This window comes from Lissotriton vulgaris, chromosome 5 (assembly GCF_964263255.1).
Source record: "Lissotriton vulgaris chromosome 5, aLisVul1.2, whole genome shotgun sequence".
NCBI classification, from domain to species: Eukaryota; Metazoa; Chordata; class Amphibia; order Caudata; family Salamandridae; genus Lissotriton; species Lissotriton vulgaris.
In genome coordinates this window covers 683,886,915-683,908,230 of record NC_141693.1, presented here as the reverse complement: position 1 = coordinate 683,908,230, position 21,316 = coordinate 683,886,915, and the positions used below count along the sequence as shown (strand labels likewise).

At 40.7% G+C, this 21,316-nt stretch overlaps 1 protein-coding gene and 1 pseudogene across 1 annotated transcript in view; one reads left to right on the top strand and one right to left on the bottom strand.

The window, feature by feature from the left end:
- CDH23 (cadherin related 23) overlaps positions 1 to 21,316 on the bottom strand; it is a 2,828,172-nt gene that overhangs the window by 2,360,653 nt on the left and 446,203 nt on the right. The gene's annotated exons all lie outside the window — the stretch shown is intronic.
- On the top strand, positions 3,144 to 3,797 carry LOC147711394 (transmembrane emp24 domain-containing protein 5 pseudogene; annotated as a pseudogene).

Sequence of the window (21,316 nt, the reverse complement as noted above, 5' to 3'; positions counted from 1 at the left end):
CATACATTGGTGAGTACTAAAAAATCGTGCTGACAGAGATAGAGCTCCATTCCTCCATCCCCTATCAGCCAATAACCACACTACAATAGAATATTGACTAACCCATGAGTAAACATTGTGGTGTAGTTCCTATTTTCCCTATAGGCCCTGCGCATTGGAATAAGATAAACAGCAGTGTAGACGTAGGACTGCGGTCTTCTAGGTCTCTACTGACTATGTTAGACTTAATTTAGGTTTGCGCCAGCTAGCTCAGAGGTCACTGGAAACTTTCTTGACTGAATAGGAAGTGATCAGCTTCCCTGGCTCAGACAAGAAGGGATTCAGCTTCCGACAACCGCATAAACATGACAACTTTGCTCCTCAGAATAAGAGTCAATCTCTAGAGTCGTGTGAAACAATAGACAGCTATTTCACTCAGTCAGTTGTGCAGATTTACTTTCACCAGGGTGCAGAGAACGGAGAGACGGGTGTTTTCAATAAAATATATTATTTATTGAGCAGTCTTCCTTCTCATGCAAGAGAAATGAATTGCCACAATTGCAAGACTTGTTATAATGAAAAGTGTGTACAGTAAAAGGAGTATTGCGAAATAATACTTTAAAAGCATTGATATGGTTTCTTAGCCATAAGATAGTTAAAATGAATAAAATATATACATTCATATATACATTGGCTAACGACCTCAACAGGTGCTTCTAACTACGCCTACCCTGGTGTACCTGACCTAAGCCTAATACATGGGAGGGAGTAAGTAGCAGTTTAAGTTAAGTTGGTTTTGCCAAGAGTTTGATTCAAGAATTCTCTCTAAGGGTTTAGTCAGCACCGTACCTCTGGAATAGAATGTAGGAGGTCTGGTATCTCCTTCTTAGGACCCGATATCTCAGTCACCCGCAAGGGTCGGCTGGAAACGCTGGAGCTGGATTTTCTCGGCAGGAGAAAAGACAGCGTCTTTCTCAGCCCGTCAAGGAGGAGGGGCAGCGTCCGTGGGCTTCTCGCATCTGCTGGGCTCTCTGCAAAGGAACAGCTGTTCTGCTCCAGTATTCACCACCACTGTGTGTTTGCTTAAGGCAACGTTGGTATATTTATACCTGAAAGGTGCCGAGTTTGACGTAAGTTTTTGAACATAAGACGTCAATAAAGATGTCACTAAGAACTGGTCGTTCTTACAGTGCTCGCAGGAGTTCTATTACTAATCAAAACAAAGCAAGCGGGGCCTTTCCAGGTTGCTGGGGGTTTGGGATGTTGAAAGAACTCGGTGTGCTATCTAGGAATTTAAGGAAGTGGCTTCTGCTGTGTCATGGACTGTCATGGACTGCAGAGGCGAGTTACTGAAATATGGCTCTGATTATTATGCCAATTATAGGGATATGTATTGATTATAGCCGTATTGGGGCATGAGGTCACAATATTGATCGGGGTCCTAGAAAAAACACATCACCCACTCCACGAATTTATGTCCATCAAATGACTAAATACTAAAGCAATAAGAAGCACGTGTATTCCTACCCACCCCAAAAAACATTTTGCATTCGAAATGGTGTATATGAAATACATGGAAATGATAATAGGTACTCTACGTTATCAAGCAGAGTAATCATTCAAAACATTTTTGCATATATATTCAGTTGAACGATTTTGCGAAGAATTACACATGAAATGTCTCTTAATACAGAAAAGAAGGGCGAGACTATTACATCACATATAAATACAATTGCTGTAAAATGTGCTAGAGGCTGAGGTAATATTTTTGTCTCTAGATCTACTAAAAATAGAAGCTCTGTTCTTTATGATTAGTTCTACTTTAAGCAAAGTACGTGTGCCAGAAAAAAGGTAAATATTTTGGAAATTTTTGGAAAAAAATAATTTCATGGTGAGCGGGGAGAAAAAAGTTCCAAACACTTTTCAGTAGCTTTTGTTTATCAAAGCTGAAGGCCGAATTCAGAGTTCATGGGAACGCTGTGCGCTGGATTGTTTTCCAAAAGTTATTGTTTCTGTTCAGGGGAGAACATCATTTCAGTCAGGCTCGCAAAGAATTGGTCTACATATTCAGGTGACAGTTCAACCAAGTTCGATAATGCTGTAACTTGGCAGTTGTGAGAATGATTGCTATCATCGATTTCAGGATCAGCAATGCTCACAGTAGGTCGTACCTGGGTGATGTTGCTTTCATTTCTTGCTTCACTGCCATCACCTAGTCGTAGCGCAGGAGTCTCAACGAATGCCGTCATCAGGATTGGTAACCGCTGGGGACAACATGATGCGTGAGCCGTTACTGGACTTAGCAAAGTATCGACATCCATTGGTACTGCTCATTGTAGTGCAAGACAGGTGTCTAACACGCATTCCTCTCTGCATGGCATACATCGAAGCACAGGTAAGATGCAGGTCTGCCATATAGGTCTAAATGAAAGAAACCAGGTCATATTCAGATCTCTTAGCCGGGCTAGTCCAAGGACTTTAGTTATGCGGTCCCGGTAGCGTATTGCTAGGATCGTTTTTTCCATCCTTGCCGGAGTCATGTCTGCATTTTGGTTTGCCATATCGGAGCAGGAGGGTCAAAAATAAAATACCTGCTACGAGTCCCAAAAGTAGTGGTAGGCCGCAAAAGATCAAATGGACAACATTGGGAAAGATGCCAAGGACTGCTTCAAATGGTGTTAACAGTCCCGAAAAAATTGTCTTAAATACATTCGAGATACCACTGGCATTCGACATATTTAGGATTTGGCTGAGCATTTCTGTGAAATGCACAGGGCAATTTGTTGATAAAATTGTATGTATCTCTGCAGTTGTCCTTGCAACTTGGAGATCATACGTCTCTTTTGATGACGTGATGGGCACTGTTGTCTGCAAAAGCACAGACTTCATTCTGCTTAAATTATTAATTCGTATAGAAGAGATATTCAAAGGAGGCCAAATCGGAGCCACTGAGTCTGCAGGGCCATTTGGATACAATGCTTGCATACAGCAAGTGGCCATGGAACTCACGCTTAAGAGATATGCTTTCCCTGGCACCAAGCCACAACAGCTGTGATCCGTTATTAGAACGTAACTCCCATTAGAAAGTTGCCTAAAGAATGGCTCTATCTGTGTTGCAGGTGTGCCGTGCTGGTGGCATGAAAGGTTATTTGAAGTACCCTTTCCTCTAGTGCTGTTCGTGTACGCCAGTGATGGCCAACGGCAACGGGGTGCTGCTTCTGCTCCTCTGCCTGCAGCATGTGCTGCACTTCTGCTTGGGGTTCTCGCAACCTGTGGACAGTGACTTCACCTTCACGCTTCCCCTGGGACACAAGGAGTGCTTTTATCAGCCCATGAAGAACAAAGCAACTCTGGAGATAGAGTACCAGGTTTTAGACGGTGCAGGATTGGACGCCAACTTTTATCTTGTTTCTCCCCATAATGATGTCCTCATTTTTGAGGAGCGGCGATCCGATGGGGTGCATACGGTAGAGACAGAAGATGGCGATTACATGTTCTGCTTTGATAACACCTTCAGCACAATTTCGGAGAAAGTGATTTTCTTTGAGTTAATCTTAGATAATACTGGTGAAGATGGAAAAGAAGATGAGGACTGGAAAAAGTATATTATGGGCAATGATCCATTAGATATGAAACTGGAAGATATTTTGGAAAAGATTAATAATGTTAAGGCAAAGCTAAGTAAAAGTGTCCAGTTGCAGACCCTGCTGAAAGCGTTTGAAGCTCGGGACCGAAACATTCAAGAAAGTAACTGCGAGCGAGTGAACACATGGTCCATGGTCAACCTGGTCGTGATGGTAGTCGTGTCCTCTCTCTAGCTCTAATCACTGTAAACTCCGATATTGATAATGTTCACAAAACCATTCTCTAGATATATGAGCCAATCTAAGTAGTATTAGAATGCCCTTATGTATCATAATTGTGATTTCAATATCTGAACAGACGGACGATTTTAATCCACAAAATGTAAAAATTTCTATTTTTGAAATTTGATCGTTTATAATTACTCCTTCATCAGATTTCAGTTACACAATACGGATTAATACCTGCCGGCTTCCACATACTCGAGAATGGATTGTAATTGTAAAACTTTATCAATCACTGTACTCCTCTTTCGACTTCCAAACAAAAAACACGTTTCAAAAAGAAGCCGGAAACTAACCCCCGCAATCGGGAGCAGAGCCAGCACCAGACACGGAGCAGTTCCAAAGTGCGGGTGAGACTATCGGTTACTAACTCCGGATTGAGACTCTTTAGGATTAATACGGTAAAGTTAAAACTCGCTTTGTACATCTCTTCCCTTTTAGCTTAGGACCACAAAATCCTGCGCTCCTGTTAAAACGTGGTTACATTCCATTTCAGGTAATTATACGTTTATTCAGGACACCTCAATCTTTTACATCTGATATGATGTAGCTAAACATCAGTAGTCACCACAGCATTTCCCTAGCGAGTTAGCCAGATAATTTAACCCCTTAAAAAACCCTTTAAAAAAAAAAAAAAAAAGATTACAGTGATTATGAATTAGTGAGCCAGAGATTGAAGATAAAGTACTTCTTTCATCCCCCCAATTGACCGATAAAACCAATGAGTTACTTCTAAATGTCACCTCTTTCCCAGCACAACATGATTGTCTTCACAAGCACGATCTTTTCCAATCCGCATTAATGCAATAATGATGCATTTTTATTATATACCTCCAAAAGAGTATTATTGATGAGTGCTACATCTGTACCCCCACGCTTCTTTATGTTTCTTTTCATTACAGGTACAACATACCTATTTGGAGACAGAGTGGTAAAAAACCACTATATACCACACAAATTGTGTGAATTATATTTTAAATTCTGTGTGTTTGTCCTGACGAATGTCTATCAGACCCGGCTGGGCAAGATGGGACAGAAACATGTTGACCTTTTCTGAAGTGATATAAAGAGATCCATTAACACGATTTTCTATTATACCCCTTGCTTTTTAACTACAAAAATTCACACTTGACAATTAAAGTTTAAACCAGGTGAGAGTTTGTTTTAAGTGAATATATCCTTCCACTTTTGGGGGTCCACTTTTATCTCTGGACACTACCACGCTACACCAGAGATTGCCTCAGGCTTGAGGCTGGCATATAGCACAAATTTGGAAAACCCAATGATAATGCCATAACGCATATGTGGGGCGGAAAACCGATATAAACCGCAAAAGTAACATAGCGTTTATGAGGGTGATCCATAAAGTCTATCTGTAACGTGGTTACAAGTGTCCATTCTCTATTGATTATATAGGACAAGACAAAGCCAACTTTCTAAAAGTAGCACAAAAAAGTGATGGACAGAATGCTAAACATTATCAAGCATTCACCCCCAGTCACAGCTCTGGGTTAAATCTATTGTTCTTTTGCTCTTCACGTCACCCCAGTTTGGACCCAGCCATATGCAAATCAGTCTCCGCATCGGAACAATCCAGCCCGCACTGCCAGGCCAGGTCCTCACTGGGCTGGAAAACAGGCATCCTGTGACCGATTTCAGGGTATCACCCCCTCATCAGCCAGGCTAGCTTGAATCCAGTTGCATAGTGAGAAACGGACTAACATTGGGCTTACCGTTCCCACTAAGGGTGACTTACAACACAAAAGGAAGATGGACTGAATGCTGAACATTGTCAAGCATTCACCCCCAGTCACAGATTTGGGTTAACTCCATTGTTCTTTTATTCCACACACCACTCCAGTTTGGACACAGTCATATGCAAAACCATGCGAACAGTCCTGCCTGAATTGTCAGGCCAGGTCCTCCCGGACCAAAAACAAGCATCCTAGGGACCGGTTTCGGGATATCACCCCACATCAGCCAGGCTAGCTGTCAAGGGTCAACTGATTTGTATATGGCTGGGTCCAAACTAAAATGGCATGGTGAGCAAAAACCAATGGATTTAACCCAAATCTGAGACTGGGTGTGAATGTTTGAGGTGTAGTTAGCCTTTGAAGTTGTTAATGCAAGCAAAAAACCTCATGGCACTCCTAATCTGCTTTCCTTCCCCTACTCTGCAAAGGTTTGGAGTTTTACTTTAGCCAAGGGCTGGCGTAACTCCCATTCCAGTGGAGGAAGGGGACCAGATCACTTACAGGGGTGTCACGGAAAGGGTTTCCCTATGCAGGTAAAATTTACTCTGTGGAAGAAAGAAAACAAAAATCATTATAAGCTTGCACAGGGGATCCTATTTCCCCTGTGCAGAGTTCTCTGCTATGGAGAACTCTGCACCTCAGGAATAGGATGCAGAAGGCAATATCACAAAACCTCCCTAGGAATACTCCTGGAAAAAAGAATCTGGCACAACTTTCTATGCATATTTCTTAGAATGTTTATTAATTCAAGACAGTTGTAATTCTGCACTTACACGTAGCTGGTAATGTGCAAGTGCATATTTATTACTTTTTTTATGATCAGGCTCTATGTGTTTATTTGTGTTAGGGTGTGTTCACACCACCAAAATAGGAAAAATTAAAATGCTGTTACTGAACCTTGGCTATTAAAATGCAATGAATGGAGCAAGTGCTGAAGATTCCAAGTGCTAATCTGTTTTGACTCAGTCTGTTGAATGTCAGGATAAAAAATCATGTAGATGTATTTCGTTTAACATAACTGTCTACGCTGCTGAAGGGTGTTTTGACGCTAGCATGCTCTTGCTGTAATGTTATCTAACAGTTGTTGATGGGAGACTATAACTAGGGCCTGCTGCATTGAGACATCCTCGTTTTTACAACTAAACACAGCCACATCTGTTATTTTATTTGTGCAAACGCACAATATAGCTTTCAACTGTATATAATCACGGAGGTTTGTGATTGATTATTACACTGAGATCTTATATATACAGTACAGCAGACTGAGGGAAAGAAGGAATGAGATCTATGCATTGAGAAAATAGAGTGCGATTAGAAAACAGAGTGGGATTACATATTAACTAATAAGATGTGATGGAAAAAGTACAGAGAAATGTATGTGAGGAATAAAAATAGGTAAGAAATAAGGACCAGGGACCGTATTACGTAGTAGCGCATTTTCTTGATTAGCGCTGGGTGCACCAGCTCTAACCAGGAAAATGTGCTGCATTAATGTGAATGTGCTGAGTCCCCCCACCCGCCCCCACCGGGCATCCGCAAACTCGCGCTGCCCTGGGGGCAGTGCATTCAGATGAAAAACGGAGCAGTTGCTTTGAAGTCGCTCCGTGTTGCACTATGCAGGCGCCAGCCCGCCCAACTTTGAAGGGGGATTAGAGATCCCTTTACAGGCAGGTGCATGAGTGACTGCACCCGCCTGCAAGGGGATGTCTGAGTTGTCCATGGGACCCCCCTTAAGGAGGCTGTCATCAACTACCCAACTGACAGTGCACCCACTTTTAGGTGACACATTGTCAGTGAGCTTCCTGACAGCTTCTTTACCTCTGCACCTGCATCTGTAATATGGCGCAGAGGCAAATGCACTCCCTCATTCACATGGGGCCACATCCCCACGCAAATGATGGAACGCCCTCTAATCATAGTGTTGGCGCTTTATTGCACCAGTGACATCAGTATTACAGAAGGGGACGGACGCACAAGTGTCTGCAGGCCCTTCTGTAATGCCAAGGTGCCCCGGGGCCTGCAAAGCGGGTGCAAACACCCGTTGCACCCCAAGGCACTCTGGTAATATGGCCCCAGATGTGCAAAGGTTTCTACAGGAAGCAAACCCTCCAATTTGCTAAATTAGCTAGCTTCTTAGCTGTAAAAATCTTTTTCAAATGCGCATGTTAAGTTAAAAATTAGTGTTGAAATTATTGATTCACAATTTGAAAGGGGTGTGCTTGTGGTGTTCCAAATTGTGAATCAGTAACATATGTGTCAATGGTTTGCAAATGAAATTTCGGTTGCAACGAGGGGTTGGAAACGCCGCTCTGCTGGGAGTTTTGAACACTCTATGCTCTGCTTGGAGCATGGAGTTCCAGAAAAACTCTGCCAACCGCCACATGGCTGAGTTTTTTCTCACACACGACTCACCAAAGTTAAGTTGGCGAGTGAGAATATCGATTGCTAGAATGCACCCGGCGAGATTTCTCAACACAGGCAGACGCAGCAGGTCACTACCAGGGCAGGACTGGGAACCACAACCGGCCCTGGCAAAGTGCTCGGCTGGCCCCCCCTCCCCACTCGGTAGGTGTGGGGGGGGGCAGCCGAGCACTTTGTCGGGGTCTGTTTTCGAAAGATTTTGTTACAGGGCCAACTTTGCAGCTATGCTGCAAAAACGGACCTGTAACAAAAACAGCCCCCAGGGGCCCAAAACCGGCCCCCACCCGTGCGGTGCACCGGGGGATTGCCCGATGCCCGATATGGCCAGTCCGGGCCTGGTCACTACTGTGCTTGTTGAGAAAGCTGTCGCTCGAGTAGAAAATCCACTCAAGTGGGAGAAAGAGGCAGGGCCCTCTGGCACGCCGTGTGATGCTGATCACGCTGATTTTAGAGTGTGGGACAGGCACCCTGAGCTAAAAATCTGCATAAGCTTAATTTCACAACTTATGGAACTACGCGCAATCTCGCTGAGATTTTATGCAACTCCGCTGAGTGAAACTCTGCGACTTCTACCCACCCCAAGTTGTAACCTATTGATCAGATACTGACTCCCAAGTTGATTGGTAAATGATATGCAAAGGCAAAGGTGCCCAAAACTCCTTCCCCTTCGGTAATTAGGTTGGCAAATCCAGAGAGGAGTAAGGTTCACTGCCTTCTGTTCTGAAGTTTTCAAAAAGGAAAGCGCCGAGAGCGCGCAATGCGGCAAACTAAGATGGCCGCACCTGAGGAACTCTGAGCCGACGAACAGCGCTCGTGAAGAAAGGGCGGACTCCAGGACGGATTTTCGCAGTAAAAACGGCAGATATCGCCGTCGGAAGTGACCCTCTACACATGGTCACGCTTTGCTTTCAAAATATGGCATTTTCAGCAATTTAACCTGCTAAATTGTTTTCCCCTGACTAGCGTCCGCCATTTTGTTTTTCATTTTTTTTCCACGCAGCATTTTTCCGTTACTGCTTCTTCTGCCCTTATTCCATGGCTTTCTTCTTCGCTGCTAAACATGCTGGACCTTATTCCTCCTCTTTTGACTTGCTTTGTTAGCTGTGAAGCGCAAAACATTTCTGCTTTGCACTTTTCGTAATTTGACTCAATTTTGCATCTGCCACATGGATTCAGACTCTATTTGTGCTGTTTTTTTTTAATTGTTTTTTAAATATTTTATGCAGTTTCCTGTGACATTGTGGTTACTGACTTTTATCTATTCCTGCTGGGCATTCAATTTCTTGGATTTTATTCAGTCATTATTATAATTGACTTCTCTTGGCTCCACAATTCAACTTTTTTTTGCCACTGTCAGAGTTTGTTTTGACTGTCTGCTGCTCTGAATTAACCTCTTCTTGTCATTGTTGCCTGGCGCTGCTGGCGATTGGCTCCTCCTCCTCATTTGTCATGCTTCTCTGGTGTTTTTCGTTACAATGGAAACTTCTCATACCACTAAGGCTTATGGCACCGCTCCTGGCAGACGTAAAGACCCCGCTACAACTGGCAAACGTCTAAAAAAGGATCCTCCATCTCCATCAAAATCTCCGCCTCCTGTTACTCTCAAGGATATTATGGAGGAACTTCATCTCATTCGTCCATTCATGACGGAAGCCACCACAACTCTTCAGAGAATGGAGGACAAATGGTCCAGTTTGGATATGCAACTTTCGGATGTGGAACAAAAGGTTAGTGTTTCTCAAGACGTTGTAGCCACTGTTGCTAACCTTACCAAGGAGGTTGATCAACTTAAGAAAACTGCAGAAGATTTGGAAAACCGCAATCGACCCAATAACCTGCATATTTATGGTGTTCCAGAAGGTTATGAAGGGTCCGACATCATCCAGTTTTTGAAGACCCAAGTTCTTCCTATAACCGGTCTCCCTAAACACATGGATGTCAATATTCAAAGGGCTCATCGCCTTGGACCAAGAAATTCTTCTTCTATGTCTAAACCCAGAGGTATCATTGCTTACTTCCTCCTGTACTCAGACCTCATGACTATTCTCCATTCAGCTAAACAGCATAAGCAGATGATCTGGTCTGGTCACAAAATATTCCTTACCCAAGATGTTTCCAAACGAACTGCTGCTCGACGAAAAGAATTCCTGGACCTGCGACCCACGCTTCGATTCGATGAATGCTAGATACAGCTTAATCCATCCTTGCTTCTTCAAAGTGACTTATAAAGACAGATCTTATAGTTTTGATGACCCTGCGGATCTCCGGAAGTTTATCCACACCCACAAGGATGAATTCATGGACCTTAGAAAAACTTAGTATTTCTGTTTTATGTTTGATGTTCTGTAAACGTTCTGTATTTTGCCTATTGTTGTAACAAAGCTCTCTGTTCTCCTCTTTTTATTTCATAGGTCTCTTCCTCGCAGTTTTTGTCATATATACCGTTCCTCGTGCTGCCATGATGTCTGTAATGTGCATCCCTTTTTACTGCCATCCCTTCCTTACTGTTTGGTAAGTCCCTTTCACTTGTCTTACCTGGTTACCGTTTGTTTTCGGATTTCTTTTTTCTTGCTATAATTATTGTTTGTTGTGACCTAATGTTTGTTTCCGTCTCCTGCTCGTGCGGTTGTCTGGTTCTTCACTGCTCCCCCTCTCACTCCAATGTCTTCTGTTCAATTGTCCTCCATGACTAAATCCATCTGGCTTTTTGTCATCTCTCTTCGGATTTCTCTCCTTTGGGGATTTTGTCTCCCTATCTTCTCCTCTTTTCTATTCATCACATCTTTTCCTTCTCCCTCTTTTCTTCCTCTTCCTTTTTTCTGCATTTCCCCCTTCTTATCAATCTTTTCTCTTTCTCTAAGGCAATTTTTTTCTGATTCAGTTCCTCTCATATCTTTTTTTCTTTTGCTATTCATTTCTTGATCCTTCTCTATCTTCTCAACTTTTATACAATCTACTCACTCTTATTCCTTTCTCCATGGTGGTTATGGGTTTCCATGTCCCATTTGTTATCTTCTTTCCAATAGCTCATTTTCCTTCCTCTCTATTCTTTACCTCTTGCTTAATTCTACTATTCTACAGTTTTTCTCTCCTACTCTCTCGCCTACTCTTCTGTGATTCCCGGAGATGAACGGTCTTTGTGTCATTTCTTGGAATGTTAAAGGACTCCACAACCCTGTCAAGAAACAGCGGGTCCTTTCTCATATAGCAAGATTGAAATGTCAAGTTGCTTTGTTGCAAGAAACTCACCTTTCTCTTAAAGACTTGCCTTCACTGCGCAAACAATGGGTGGGCGAAATCTTCTGTTCCTCATAAGTTAACAACAAAAATGGTGTTATCATTCTGTTTCATAAATCATTATCTATCCAGTTAAAAAATGAGTTGTTAGATACCAATGGTAGATGGTTGTTTTTAGATGTAATGGTTAATAATATGAATTTATCCTTCTGTAATGTTCTCTTCTCCCATGCTACTGCTTATTTAATTGTTGGTGGTAACTGTAATCAACTTATGGATCCTTTTCTGGATCGTAAGTCTCAAACTAGATATATTCCCAACAAGATGCAAAAATCCTTTTATAAAGCTATATCTTCCAGAGGCCTAATTGATTCCTGGAGGATATCCCACCCTGATACCTTGGAATTCTCCTTTTGTTCTCCCGTACATGCATTACACTCCCGCATAGATTACATTTTTCTCACTCAAAACACTTTCCAATTTATGACTATGAAATTGGCTCTATCCCTATTTCGGATCATGCCCCTGTTGTCCTTGGTATTGATCTTCCCTCACCTATTCCCAGTTCCCGGCGTTGGCGCTTTAACAATTCCCTTCTTTTAGCTTCCCAATTCAATGAGAAATTCACTCTTTTCATGGAGGAATTTTTTCAAAATAACCTTAATTCAACTTCTCAATTTTACTTCTTTTTAGATGCTTTCAAAACGGCGGCTTGAGGTTTTAATATGGATTTTGTTTCTCGTAAGAAGAAAAAAGCCCTCTTTCAATCTTCCCTTATTCTTAAACAAATAAAGAAGTTAGAGCATCTTTTTTTAACTTCTAATTTTGCTGAAGCACTTTTCTCCCCTGTCAAAGCAAAAATTCAATATAATAAATATTCTTGGGATGCGGTTTGTAACCATCTTCCTAAATTCAATTAAAAAACTGTATGGTGGGCGTAACAAAGCCGGTAAATCTCTTGCGAATTATCTCAAAATCAAGTAACAAAAATCCAAAATAGCTGTTATTACTGATGTTCATGGGAATCGTCACTCTACTGATGATAAGATCCTCGAATGCTTTGTTCAATATTATTCCTCTTTATATACCCCTGAATCAACACCATCCTCTGCTCAAATCGATTCCTTTTTCCAAACTATTCCCAAATCTCCGAATTCTCTTGTTGATCTCTCCTCCCTTGATGCACCCATTTCCGAAAAAGAGATTCTCCAAGCCATTACTCTCTTACCTAAAAATAAATCACCCAGCCCAACGGCTTTACTGTTCGTTTCTACTTTCACTTTAAGAATATCTTATTACCACATCTATTCTCATTGATCACTAATTGTCTCTCCATGGGGGAATCCAAAGGTTCTTTTACACAAACAATGTTATGTCTACTTCCTAAGAAAGATAAAGACCCATCTCTTTGTAAAAATTACCGGCCTATTTCATTAATTAACACTGATTGTAAAATATTTGCAAAACTTTTAGCTACCCGATTAAACGCTATTATTCCTGACCTCATCAACATTTATCAATCTGGTTTTGTTAAGGGCATATCCATTACGGATAATTTGAGAGCTCTCCTTAATATTATTCATCTAACTTCAAAAAAGAATTCCCACTCGCTGCTATTACCCTTGATGCTGAAAAAGCATTCGATAGGGTTAGCTGGGACTTTATCTTCAGCGCTCTCTGGTTGCATGGCTTTAGTCCCCATATTCCCTCCACCTCTATTTGGGTCAATGGTGTTCAATCTTCTTACTTTTCGTTGCATAGAGGCACTAGACAAGGCTGTCCCCTATCCCCTCTTCTCTTTATTTTAGCTTTAGAACCCTTTCTCGAAAAAATTTGGCGCTCCACATCCTATTCTGGTTTTGTTTTTAAGAATAAGGATATTAAATTCACTGCATACGCAGAAGATATCTTACTCTATATCTCTAATCCGGATACCTCCTTACCCGCTCTCTTCTCCTTATTACACAAATACGCCTCAGTCTCCGGGTATAAATTGAATATTGATAAATCTGAAGTGTTACCCCTCAATAAATTTTGTCTCCCTCATATGTTTCAAGGTTCCGGTTTCAAATGGAACCCTAAGAGTATTAAATATTTGGGCATCCTTTATGCTAATACTATCAAAGATACTATTAAAATCAATCACAAGGACATTCTTACTAATCTTTCTTCGCTTATAGATCGTTGGTCTCCACTATTTTTATCTTGGTGGGGAATATTAGCAACTATTAAAATGATGCTTCTCCCCATTGTTAATTTCTATCTCTCAATGCTTCCCATTTCTCTTCCCATTTACTTTTTTATGCATATCCATCGCATTCTCACCAAGTTCTTATGGAACAATCGCAAATCTAGGATTTCTCTCTTTTGCCTTCAGCAACTAAAGAATTTGGGAGGGGTCAACTTTCCCAACCTTATCTGTTTTCACTCCTCCTTTACTTTAAAAAAAAAATATGGCCCTTTTTAGTAGATTCATCCTCTCTTCCTGTGACAGCTTGGAGTGCAATAGAATTGGCCCAGCTTTCACCTTTCTCTTTTCTCACAGCCACTCGTTTGTCTCAATCCCCTAAACGATATCTCACACCCATTTTCAAGCATTCAAGGGAGCTTGCCTTATCAATATTTTGCTCTTTTCTCTCTCAAGCACGACTCCATTCTCTTACTCCGTTATGGTATAATCACTCCCTAAAGGTCAACAATAAAGCACTCTTTTGGAAAGAATGGATTGACAAGGGCATTATCCTTTATGATAAGCTTCTCACTGGTGATTCTTTGATGGATTTTTCTGATATTCGTACATCCTATAATTTATCTAACACATACTCTTCCCAATACCCCTCGCCTAAACTAGCCCTAACCACATTCATAGCTCAACGTGGCTCCCTATCCAATACTGACCTGTCAGATTCCCTTCCATCAGATTTTACTATTCCTCTCAAAGCTGCCATTATTTATAAGATTCTCTCCCGTTCTGCTCCAGACCGTCCTAAATCTAAGCTTGAGCTTGCATGGGAGAAAGACCTATCACGGGAATTTTCCTTCCCTGACTGGGAGTCCATTTGGTGTAAAATTCACACTGTATCTCGTTCAGCTAGCACTACACAGACTTTATATTTTTTTTATAATCGACTTTTCCTTACCCCTTCAGATTTATTTAAATTTAAAACTTCAGAAAATAGTCATTGTTGGTCTTGCTCTTACGATGAGAGTGATTTTTTTCACACATTTTTTCACTGTCCTTTGGTCAAATCCTTCCGGTTTCAAATTTGGTCTAAGTTAAATGATATTTTAGAAACAAATCACACTTTTGATATTGTTTATATTTTTCTAGGTGGTTCTTCCCCCATTTGGAATGTCTCATACAATATTCGTAAATTTATAGATTTGTTTATAGCTATTTCTTTGTAGGTAATTACAACAAACTGGAAAGATACCTCAAAACATTCTTACAGTGCGTGGTGGAATTTGTTGTGTCACCATCATAGACTTGATCGTGCTTTTGCCACTACTACCCCCCTTTTGATCAAAAAGGAATTGTTATGGTTACCTTTAACCGATTTCCTTTCTAGCCATGTTCCCTAACCTGTATTCACAGTTTATGCATTGTTTGCCTTCTTACCTTCTCTCCCCTCTCTCTCTCTCCCCCTTCCTCTTTTCATCCCCCTCTTCTCCCCCTTTTATAAAAAAAATAAAATAAAAAAAATCTTTAAAAGCATATTCCCTTAGTATAATTTCTTATTACTCCCTTTTTGGGATTTTTTCTTGATTCTACCTTTATTTTCTGTATCCTCATTGACCTATTTTCCATTGCTCATTTTATTGTAATGATGTTTTACATGGTATATTTGATTCAATAAAGCTTGTTAAACTTAAAAAAAGGAAAGCATCATTTCTTCAAATGAATTCTGGGTGTTTAAATTAAAAAATCCACTTTGAAATACTTATACAGGGCTGATTTTCAAGTCTCCATCCATGTGAAGGCAGTTAATAGGACGAAGTCGCAATGTGCGACCTGACTAAAGCATATTAAGTCCATTCCAATGCCTTATTTTGTGAACAAACTTATTAGTACATAGGTTGTCTCACAAAATAGATTACTGGTTGCAAAAAGTTGGTGTGCAATTTGTTAATGCTTTTTGAGACCAGTATAATAGTACATCTGGCACATAGTTATGTTGAATGATAAGTTTTATTTGCACAGCACACCAATGTCACTCATATGGAATGATAAGAAACAACAAAGAGATGAAACCAAGTTTGAATTAATCTCATTCACTGGTATTTGCTTGGGCTACATTCCGGCGCGCCGCTTTTGCCACTATCTCACTTTGAACCGAGACAGCTCCATCTGAAAATCAGCCTCGGTCCTGCTGAAATAGGAATAGGCTAGGCTAAACTGCCAGACCAGGTCCACTTCAGCAGGGAGAGGAGCTGCGCCAGACAAGATTCGATTTGTTTAGGGCTCGTCAGTGAAATAGAGTTTGAATTCTGTGGTACAGTGAGCAAAGGAACTATGGCCCACATGCATCAAGCATTTTTGTAGTCGCAAACGGTGCGATTACTTAAAATCGGCCGTTTGCGAATGCAAAAGTGCTTTTTGGGATGCATGAAGCAATTTTAGAATTCGTAACATTGTTGCGAGTTCTAAAATTGCGGGTGCTTTTAAGAAGTCGCAGATGTGCGATTTCTTAAAAGCAATGCATCATTACTTTCACAAGTGCAAAGTCGCAATTAGGGTGCCAAATTTACCGAGTGGTTGAACCACTCGGGAAATTTGGAAAAAGTGTTTAAAATGCTGCAAATGTTTTTTTTTCTACATTCATGTTTCACACACACATGTCCTTAGGACATGTGTGTGTGAAACATGATGCGAAAAATACATTTCAGGGGTGCATGGGGGGGTCCTTTGGACCCCCCCCTGCACCCATGAAATTTTCAAAGTGCCACTCGCAATTTGCTGATGCCTTCCCATTGACTCCTATGGGCCTTTTGGCTCATAGGAATCAATAGGAATTGCGAAAATGCACTTAAGAATTCGGTATTCATTTGGGATTCGGTAAAAATTGCGATTTTTACCGAATCCCAAATGAATACCGAAAACAATGATGCATAGCATTTTGCACTTCTTAATTTGCGATTCCTTATTTTTCGCAAATTAGGAAGTGCAAAATGTAACAATGATGCAAGTGGGCCTCAGTCTGGACTCACCCATTGCACTAATGGAAAATACTGCAACAGTGTGATTGCTTGCAACTGAGAGTAATTCAAGCATTCCTTCCATTATTTTGTTGCTCGTTGCTCTTGTGGAATGGTAGCAGTGTTGACTTTTCCAGTAGCTTGAATCATAGCGTTTGCTTGTGTAGGCGCTTGCTTTGTACGTAGTGGTTTCAGGTTGGAGTCATCATAGGTGGTTGTCCCAGAAGAGTTCACAAAGAAGGAGTTAATTGATGTGGTGGGTAAGGATCTAGGGGCTCCTTGGAATGTTCTGACAGAAGTTAAGGAGGGGAGGGGATGTGTGTTTAAGCATTGCAAAATGAAGGCAAATGAAAAAATGCGTTTGAGTAATTTATGCTGTTCTTTTACAAATGTACATTGACAATAAACCACCCAGGGGCCGTATTACCCAAAGTGAACAGGGGCAAAATGGGCATTTGTGTCTGATTTGTGCACTCCTTAGGCACTCCGGTATTACGGATGGGTGAACAGAGGCTTGTACAACCACTTCTGTAATAGGTTTTCTGAAATGTGTGCAAGCACAGTTCCAATCTGGAAGGCCTTGATTCGCATGGGATTGCAGTCCCTATCTCGTGGATTTGGGCACAGCCAGCAAACTGGGAGGGAGGCAATTTGACAGATTTATATAAGCTAACAAATCTTTTACTACATCCAAGCATTGAGGTCTCTAGTGTTGTATTAAATAAAGTCTGAGATCACTGGCAATCAAAAGAGGGGGTTAGGCACATGCCAGATCTCTGACACCTGCAGGCTACAGGCTACCAACCAATGAAATAGCTAAATTGGTTAAGCAGCTGCTGCAGTGATCTGAATATCCTACAGTGCACATGTTGTGTTCCACCAGCAGTGAGATAGCAATGGCGACTTTTTGCACACGCTGCAGAGAGAGAAATATGGACAAAGTGTCATTTTTACCTGTGATTAATTGAGTCTAGTTGGTGTGATGTGAACTTTGTTTATTTGCGCAAAAGAATTAGACAACTCGTTTTCTGAAACTACAGTTTCTTTCTCAGTGCCACAAAATAAATATCATTTCCGGCAATGCCACTTTCTAAAGTGTCACTTTAGTTCACTTTGCCACCCCAGTTCAGACTCAGCTATGTGCAAATCAGTCTTGACCCTGTGCCTCGTGGGAACAGTCCAGCCCGAACTGCCAAGCCACGTCTTTCCTGGACCGGAAACAAGCATCCTGTCACCGGTTTCGGGTTAGCAGACCTCATCAGCCAGGCAAGCTTGAATCCAGTGGCAAAGTGAGTAAGGGAGCAAAATTAGCAAAATAATCAGACTAATTTTGGTAATTTTGCATTACTCTTTGAAGAGGATTTACTGATAATAACGAGTTACCCCTGCTCGTGTGCTTAAGAGTAATATGGGGGGGGGGGGAGGGGGAATCTTCTACATGAGCACATTTAGTGACTGTGAGCTTCCGCTAGTGCTCGCTATTCATGTTCTGCTGCATTTTGAGGTATTTCCTTTGACAAAATGCATCCTTACGTCCATTTGGATGGGAAGGTGCTTCTTGAGCTAAGAAAATAGCGCTAAATGACGAGTGTAAATTGGGGAAAAACCTACCCCGAGAGCACAGCTACTCGTGCTCATTGTTTGTGTTCTGTTGCAATGCAAAATGCATTTTTTGGGCCATTTTGGACACACAGGGCCATTTCTGTGATAAGAAATAGAGCTAAATGAAGAATTACTCTTATCGTGTAATTCTGCATATCACATCAGAAAACTAGATCAACCCTTGAAAGATCGTTTGTATTCCTCAAGTCTCCGTTTTGTTATTTGGACCAGAGTACTGAAGGCGCTGCACAGTCCAAAACAAGTGTACAAGATGATAACTGTTTCTGCAGCATTCCACATTATTGCCATGCGAAGATAAATACCCCTTGATAAAGATACCGAAAATGATATTGTTGAACATTCTTCCCAGCTACCTTCTCATGTGGAATAGGACACATAGAGAGGCCAATGGTGGTGAGCTCACATTGTTAAAATGTTTACAGGAAAATGTATTTGTTTTTTCTGAGCATTACCATATCATAATTTATTATACATTTATATGGTATTTAAATTATGGAACATATGGTACTAAAATTATGGAACACATTTGTTTTGGTATTTAAATTATGGAAAACATTTGTTTTAATATAAAAATATGAGGGTCTAATTATGAGGTGCTTGTTAAATTCCATCCTATGCGTAAACCCATGAAGTTACGCCAGAATTACAAGTTTGGTTTTATTTAAAACATCAGATAATTTATCCAACATTCATTAAATTTCGAAAGGTCAAACCTGCCGAAATTTAACAGAGGAAAACATATGGTACTTACTGTATCATGCGAATTTCGGTGCTTTAAACATAGAAATCCACGTTACTCTCCATTAACTCATAAAAGTGTCATTTATTGCACCCGATAAATAACGTACCCATTTGTATCTTTATTTTTCATGGGTGATAAATAATAGCTCAATTTGAAATCTGGCCCTTAATATTTTTATTTGTAGCATAAATGCACATGGCTTGGTATTTTTGATGGTTGTTGCGTACATGAAAGCATGTGTCAATATTAAAAAAATATAATAATTTTCATATTGACACTTCATACAAATGATGAAAGTGTTTTCTTAATCAAACACGTAATGTGCGAAAATACAAGTTACATTTTTACACGCATACAACGCAGCCTCGATCTTTAAAACTAAATTAAATAATTATCTTTCTTACAAGGAAGACACTTTACAAAACATGCGTACGGTAGCTCACACTCCGGGTTCATGGGAATGGTAAATAGAACATGCCTATTTATTGTGTACTATGCCATGTTTGTCCAATTTAAAAACTAGAAAACATACTTATCCATATTATCAATGCTGTATGGATGCACCTTTCTGTTCCATATTTTATCCCATCTCAACTTCCCTAACAACCTTACAACCATTAAGCTATTCTATTTAAACAATATAGATATGCAATATACCCTCAAATAGATGCAGTACCTACAAGAAGCGTTTTATAATCACTCCTAGAGTTTTCTAAAATAAGTCTCAGGGACCATCTTATATCACTTAGGATATGTTGCCTAACTATTGTCCTGCCCCCTTCACAGACATCCTCAGGGTGCTGTATCTGTCTGATAACCAGAACTATAATATATTGTCTTAGATGTGGAAAAGGAGTAGATGGTGATGGTGATTTTGTCTCCTCGAGTCCTTAGGCCACTCATGTATAGGTGCCCAGTACCTGGAGTGTCTGAGCTCATTTGATCATTGAAATCCGTTGTGCTGATGGTACACACATCCAACGTTAAAGGAATCACTTCCAGAACACACTTTTTTAATCATTAAAAATGTACTTTATAATGGAATAATTAATTGGATGGAGTTTGTTAATACAGTTTAAATGTGAGAATGTTTATTATCTGTGAGTATAATCTATAATTATACTCTTAAAGTAGTTCTGCTGAAGCAGAGTACTTTGCCAAGGAGATCTTAGAGGAACCCATTACAGCAAAGAACATTTTCAATATTCCATGAAATTTGACTAATCAATAAAACCCTCATTGGTAATTAGCAGTGCTTTACAAATACTGGTGGATTGATTAATTGATTGAATGTGTTTTCCAATCTATCATTCCCTCACAAATACTGAGTGACAATTTATTGGAAATTATTTACAGTAAAATAAAGTGCAGTATGTCTGCTAACAATCAACATCCTACTTTGAATGTTCCTAGCCACAGGAATACTGGTTCTTTAGCCATCTGTAATAGGGCTCAAGCAATACTAGATGACTTTAGCCAGATGCCTGAGACAGCTTCTTTGGACTCTCATCTTGATCATCTTCCCCCGGGCATCGAAGGATTTGGCAGACCTCCTGCTCCCCCTCTTCTGGCTATTTGCAATCAGTCACTAGATGCAGGTTTGGTACCTTCCAAATGGAAGAAGGCATTAGTGCTCCCCTTGTTGAAGAAACCACCATCCGATCCCATCGTTTTTAGCAACTGCCAACCTATTTTCCAGTTACCCTTACTATTAAAGTTCTTGGAAAAGTGTGTTAGCAAGAGGCTGTCTGAATTTTTGGAATTAAATTCCCTTTTAGACAAAACTCAAACAGGTTTTTGACCAGCTCATGGTATAGAATATGCATTGGTCTCTGTCTTGGATGATTTGAGAATGGTGGTGCACAAGGGTCACGTTGTGGCCCTTATAAATTTAGATCTGGCAGTCACCTTTGACACCTTGAACAACTGCATTTTGCTTGCTAGTCTGTTGGAGGTTGGCATTGGGGTAGGGGCTTGAATTGTTGTAAATCCGATGTAGAGGACATAGTACAAGCCATCTATCTTTCCCCTTTTCGCTATGCTTTCAAGGCAGTCAGACACGGGGTCGCTCAGAGTTCAGTATTCCAATATTGTTTAATATCTATCTGTGCTCATTGGCTTGAATAATCAGGGCTTGTGACATTAACCTTTCAAATTATGCTGAGGACACTCTCTTCATTCTGATGATGGATTACTTTTGGCAGTCTCCTCTGGACTCTTTTCTCAAATGCATGAGTAAAATTTCCACCTGGCTCAGTGCGAATTCTGTGAAATTAGATGGAGATAAAACTGATGTTATGTGCTTTTCTTTTTGAAAACCTATGCACTGCCAAAAAACTTTAGGCCCCCAGAGGATAGCTCAATGCCAGTTGACACCACTTCAGTAAAGAAACTACATGGGGACATGTAATTTCTTCATGTAGCAATGGGAAGGCAGTGGTACGCACATCTTATCATATTGTACTGTGATGATTGTTTATGCCTCAAGATATAGGTCA